This window comes from Dreissena polymorpha, chromosome 5 (assembly GCF_020536995.1).
Source record: "Dreissena polymorpha isolate Duluth1 chromosome 5, UMN_Dpol_1.0, whole genome shotgun sequence".
Taxonomy (NCBI): Eukaryota; Metazoa; Mollusca; class Bivalvia; order Myida; family Dreissenidae; genus Dreissena; species Dreissena polymorpha.
This window is the reverse complement of record NC_068359.1, coordinates 63,919,565-63,927,049: the sequence shown is the minus strand read 5'-3', so window position 1 is coordinate 63,927,049 and position 7,485 is coordinate 63,919,565.

The window sequence follows — 7,485 nt, the reverse complement described above, 5'->3', positions numbered from 1 at the left end:
TTTGTTAACAATAATGCATATATTCATACAAAACACACAGAACAATCAATAATACATACATTATAAACGACAGAGATAGAAGCAAAAACTACAAGGGAGGAAACTACTTGGGCGCGAATAAATCTAGCTCAAAATAATTTCGTTTCAGCCCCACAAAATATGTGTTCATATCTATCAAAATAAAGTCTCAATTATAATTTATTAACTTATCATTGCATATATTTCCATTACAATTTGAAGTTGTATGGTGGCGTATTTCTACCTTATTGGGAAAATGTCACTTAAAGCATAGTCTCCCTTTTTTCGTTTTGACGGGTATGTTTATGTTCCCTCTTATTTCGAATGTTGCCCCACACGACCACACTCAAGAACGGAAAATCCACCACCAGGGGACAAGAATGGCGGCAAACGTCACAATTGATTTATCCGTACCAACAGTAATATCGTTGCTGAATAAAGTACCGCGCGAAGCTAACTGAACGTGGAAAAAGAAAATAATATGCTTTGAAACCATGGAATAAACCAACCAAAATTTAAAGATAACATTGATATTCATTCATATCAATAGCGCCTTTTTATGCTAATATTAAAGTCTCAATAACGCTCAAAATCAACGAAAATTTCGTTAAGTATTTCGTAAAATAAAGTTAACACCTTAACAATCAGTGCTCCTTATAGCAATAGCCAAAACTTCAACGCTAGATGTGGTATGATTACATAGATTTTTGTACAATGTAGATACAAAATGCTCGTTTTTATTTATTTGTTGCCACAATTAATTCCCGCGAATATATATTTTCATACGACACACGAACACCATGTTAGTGTTCATGTGTCGTATGAATAGATATGCAAAACAATAATAAAAACGAGCATTTTGTATCTACAAACATCTATTTTAACAGACCACATCTGGCGTTGAGATTTCGGCAATTGCCATAAGGAACACTGATTTTTAATTGGTTAAGTTTATTTTACGAACAATTGTACGAAATTGTCGTTGATTTTGAGTAGTAATGTTACTTTAATACAATGTATACCGTAATTACTCTTGTTATTTGGGCACATATAAATACTATTATTTTTTCGTGTTATAAAATTTAAATTCTCAACAATATTCTGATAATAACACTGTCTGAATTATTTAGACATACTGACAATATACCTTATGCACTTTTCCTTTGTATCACGGTACTTAACCATAATTACAATTGTCCAAATGTCAATTGTAAAAGTACCAAAATAACTACCAAAATTATTGTACCGGGAAATTATTACTTGTAGAAAACTCTGAAAACAAGTGTTACACAAGTATATGAGGAAGCAACTTTCAATTGGTATATTATACATCTTAAGGAAGAACTTGTGACTATTACAACTTTCCACTTATCATCATCGAGTTCAGAACGGATTACTACTATTAAAATGTTTTCTGTTCAATATTTCTTCTATAAAATTGGACAAGCGTCGGATTGATGTTGGCTAGCTATACAACGTAAGTTGTTTTTGTTATTTTTCCATTTCGACTTCAAACAACAAAACTATACGCAATGAATTATAAGAATGTTTTATAATAATATGGTTTTACATACAGTATACATACACAAAAGCAACAACAAATAATGTTTACTCAACCGGTGACTTCTCACATTCATCTGCAAAGTTTTAACACTGTTATGAGGATTTGAAGTGCATGTGATACGTGTCACTGTACTAGAGCAAAAAAATGTAGGTTGATATTTTATAAAAACGCCACCGTGCAAAAAAGATCTTGCTTAACAATTGACCAAAGTCAATGGTTCGTGTTATCGTTGTAACTAGTATATAAATTCCATTATATATATATATATATATATATATATATATATATATATATATATATATATATATATATATATATATATATATATATATATATATATATATATATATGAACAATAGAATGTATTGTCTGCATACGTATTTTCACAGTGTTTCTATGAACAGTATCGTTTGGTACGATTGTTTTTTTTAATGTTTTTTGGTTAAATAGCATATAAGAGTGCAATTTTAACAATATATTTTTTACTGTCATTCATCGTAGTCGTATATGGGAATGTCCTTATAGTCACCAGTCGCTTTCTTTTAATTTGCGTGAAAGCCATCAAATGACGGAGCCGATAGTCGATTTGGCGTACGAACGAACGAACAGAGAATATAGACGGGCAATCAATCAACTGTGGTCCGAAGTGCTGAGATTGAGCACCCTCTATGGAACTCGGCTTATAACACACGCTGGTTGGATCGTTATTAATGGTATAATTAATGCACGGTGCATTTTAATTTGATTTCTTTATAAATCTTATATCCGTACATCTGTTTAAGTAATGTACAAATCTACTAAATATGGTAAGGTTCTATTCATATGGACAAATTCGCTATGTTCTTTAACGTTAACGTTTCATACTAGTTAAATTGCATGCAGAAATGAAAAATACTTTGCGATTATTTCTAGCGTGCGATTTACACATTGCGTCAATGGTTAGAGAGTTCGAAAGTGTGGCCCCTCAACTGAGGAGCCCCGTGGATCAAAGTGCACTAAGGATCGAACTGCACACAGAAATGTATGAACTCAACAGAGGTATGTATACACCGCTTACAAATATAATTTGTATCAACGATTGAGGCTATGCATTCAATTGTGTTGTTTTGGGGCAATATTGTGGTAAACAAGTTTCGTTTGATGCGTATTAACTTCCTGTTCCTTATTATATTTAGTCGCCGTGACTATGTAACTAGAACTTTTTCCGACATCAGCAAGTTGACCTATTTATAAGGTAGAACCTCAGGCGATATCTGGAGGCAATTTAAGTCATACGGACAAACATCGGGTCATCATCGCATTTTCCTGACTATTTTTCGCGACGAAGTATATGGAGAATATACGAAGAACTTGGATCAATTCGATCAATTTAATGGCAAGATATTGTATATGATTATGTCACAGGCGCAGTTTACATACTATAATTTATTGTCCAACCTTCTGTCATTTTTTTCAAGCTCCCACATTCATTATCTAGATAGTTATTGCTATTTGTATCTGCGATAACATGTTTGAAATTTATGCTTCTTTCTTAAATCATTGAGTTTAATTAAAAAACTCACATCCATAAAACGTTCTGCCGAAATATACTTTTTTCGCCGGCCTACAACCTCTTATGAACATGGTTCCTGTTTGCAACTAATTAACGGACAGGATTTGAAGATGCGTATTAACTTCCTTTTTGTAAAGAAAATTGAAGCCATGCATGTCTAAAGAATTAACTATTAATACCTTTTTATATTTAGTCACTAGGTAACTAGAATTTGAAATGTTTTAAAAATTAAATAAATATGTAACTTTACTATGCCAAATATGATGTGTATATACAACTTTTTCCGACATAAGCAAGTTTAGCTATTTGGTGCATGTTTAACTATTAACATTTTAGTATCAGCCTTCGAACAGGTCAGCCTTTACGATCGAGAAACAGATGTACTTCCATGCGAAATAGGTATTTCTTATTTGTAAACAGGTTATCACAACGAATTAAAATTAAATAAAGGATTAAAAAAACAAGGGTTTAAATTGCAATTCTTAATTACAGTTAACTGTTTGCTCGAAAAGTCGACATCAATCAGCTCATGTAAATGTTGACGTTTCAGTAAACACCAAAGTCGTTAACTTCCTTCAGAAAATGGAGGTCATCAGGAACGCGTTTGGTCGCACTGCGCAAACCTTCAGAAGACTACAATAAACTTCCACTCGATTGATGATTCATGAAGGTTGAATATGTATGCTATGTCTAGTTTCTTGTTCATCACAAACCAAAATAACATTGAATACACAAATATCATTTCACATAACAATAAAACATATTGAATATTGAAATCGAAAGCACATAAAAAGGTCCTTTAGATGAATATGTAATTTATGATATGAGAATTCAGATAAAGGAATTGCGGTTTCTAAAATCATATTGCCAGAAAAATGTATCTGAATGCTATATCTTATTAAACTGCTTAATATTTTCTCGCGCAATATAATGATAATCACGTTGTGCAATTAATTCCCAATCGCCACTGAAAATATAAACACTCGGATTCTTGATTGTACTATCTCAGCCTAACAGTGCTCCATGTATTGTTAACATTGTTATATTTTTAAACAATTGAAAACCAAAAAAGAACTTGCATTTCTCTATTCTATATCAAGACTGTTATTTTACGTATAGTCTAATTATATATGTAACATCATATGTGAACACTTTCAATGGTAACAACATAACTTATATTAACTTCTGATAAGCGGAATGCATTAAATACATGTCACAAGTTACTTTCTTCACTTAAAACACAAATATTTCAATAAATCATTCGCATCTTTTGTTTTTGATCGTATGTTGTATTTTGTATTTGCATTTTTAAGATTAAAATATTTTGTATTTTAACATGTAATTAATATATGTATTTATACTTTCAATATGTTTTTCTATAATTTTTGTTTCAATTTAAAATTTCCTTCATCATATTCCATTTTGCACGCTTCTTCCAAAGTGCCATTTGATACATGTATATTGTGTGTTGTCGTTTGTTGTATAGTGTGTGTTCATATGCACATAATTCGCATATTTTTTAAATGAAATAACTGTACATGTTTTAATATCATGATTTATAGTCAATGAACCATCATACAGTTTTTAGATCATGGTATTAAAAAAGTTTCTTCCGTAATAATGTGAGTGGTTTTATTTGAAGCGTTAGTTTAACATTTACGTAGAATAAAAAATACGAATATATTTTCCGGAATATGCAGTTGCTCATCCACTAGTAGGTATTTATTAGGTAGAGACTCAGCCGATATCTGGAGGCATTTAAGTCATACGGACAAACATCGGGTCATCATGGCATGTTCCTGACTATTTTTCGCGACGATGTAAATGGAGAATATACGAGGAACTTGGATCAATTCGATCAATTTAATGGCAAGATATTGTATATGATTATGTCACAGGCGCAGTTTACATACTATTTATTGTTCAACCTTTTGTTATTTTTTTCAAGCTCCCACATTCATTATCTAGATAGTTATTGATATTTGTATCTGCGATAATCTGTTTGAAATTTATGTTTCTTTCTTAAATCATTGAGTTTAATATTTAAAAAAATCACATCCATAAAACGTTCTGCCGAAATATACTTTTTTCGCCGGCCTACAACCTCTTATGAACATGGTTCCTTTTTGCAACTAATTAACGGACAGGAGTTGAAGATGATTATTAACTTCCTTTTTGTAAAGAAAATTGAAGCCATGCATGTCTAAAGAATAAACTATTATTACCTTATTATATTTAGTCACTAGGTAACTAGAATTTGAAATGTTTTGAAAATTAAATAAATATGTTACTTTACTATGCCAAATATGATGTGTATATACAACTTTTTCCGACATAAGCAAGTTGAGCTATTTGGTGCATGTTTAACTATTAACATTTTAGTATCAGCCTTCGGACAGGTCAGCCTTTACGATCGAGAAACAGATGTACTTCCATGCGAAATAGGTATTTGCGATAACATGTTAGAAACGAAATAGGTATTTGCGATAACATGTTAGAAATTTATGTTTCTTTGATTTTAATATTTAAAACAAGATGGCCAAGATGGCCCTAGTTCGCTCACCTGAGAGGAGTCTGTTCATTCAATCTTTACCAAACGTCAAACTTGACCTAGATATTGTCCAGACAAACATCCTGGTCAAGTTTTATCATTATTGAACCAAAACTCTGGCATATGGAGTGTTTTTGTTTTTGTAAGATTTGACCTGGTGACCTATATTTTGAGTTGACCCCCCCCCCTAACCGAACATCAAACTTTGCTTACAACAATTAATATTATGACCAAGATTCATTAAATCTGAAACAAAATTGTGACCTCTAGAGTGTTTACAAGGAATTTTGTATAATATAATGACAATTTGGACAATCTAAGAGCAATAATTATGGCATTAATTATGTGATATATATAAAACCAATCTTTGTACCAAGTTTCATGATGATTGGGTAAAAATGTGATTTCTAGAATGTTCACAAGCTTTTTTACCATATAAATATAAGAAAAATGCCCCCCCCCCCCCCTCCGGCAGTCATGTTATTCAACTGAGCGGAACCATTTTCGAACTCAACTCTCATATCAAGGAAACAAATGTCCTGACCAAATTTCATGAAAATTGGGCCAAAAATGTGACTTCTAGAGTGTTCACATGTTTTCACTGTATACATATAGAGAAAAATGCCCCGCCACTGGCGGCCATGTTTTTTCACCGATCTAGACCATTTTTTAACTCGTCCGAGATATCAATAAAACCAATGGTTTGACCAACTTTCATGATGATTGGGCAAAAATTCTTACTTCTATAGTGTTTACAAGGTTTCTCTATAGCCAAATAAATAAAACTGCCCCCCCCCCCGGCAGCCATGTTTTTCAACTGACCGGAACCATTTTCGAACTCAACTCTCATATCAAGGAAACCAATGTTCTAACTAAATTTCATGAAAATTGGACCAAAAATGTGACTTCTAGAGTGTTCACATGTTTTCACTATATACATTTAGAGAAAAATGCACCGCCCACTGGCGACCATGTTTTTTCACCGATCTGGACCATTTTCGAACTCGTCCGAGAAATCAATAAAACTAATGTTTTGACCAACTTTCATGATGATTGGGCAAAAATTGTGACTTCTAGAGTGTTTACAAGGTTTCTCTATAGCCAAATAAGGAAAACTGCCCCGCCCACTGGCGGCCATGTTTTTCAACGGACCGGAACCACTTTTGAACTCGACCAACATATCAATAAGGCAAACATTTTGACAAAGTAACATGAAGATTGGGCTTGAAATGTGACTTTTACAGTGTTTACAAGGTTTTTCTTTTTTTTCCTAGTGACCTAGTTTCTTACCCAGCATGACCCAGTTTCGAAATTGTTCGAGATATCATTGGGACAAATCTTTTGACCAAGTTTCATGATGATCGGACATGAAATGCGGCCTCTAGAGTGTTTACAAACCAAATGTGGACGACGGACGCACGGACGGAAGACGGACAAAGACCGGTCACAAAAGCTCACCTAAGCAATCAGGTGAGCTAAAAATCACATCCATAAAACGTTTTGCCAAAACATTTTTTTCGACGGCCTACAACCTCTTATGAACATGGTTCCTTTTTGCAACTAATTTACGGACAGGAGTTGAAAAAGATCTTTCCCAATGTAAATATTTGACTTTGGAATGGTAAGAAAAGCTTCTATAGTTAGCAATATTCACAGTAAGCAAATGAAATGACAATAATAAATGAGTTAGTTTGAAAACCACTGACTGAAATTCAAACAAATTAATCAATAACAAAACATGTTTTTTACTCAACATATACACTATATACCGCATTCGTAAGTTATACATGATACATTCTG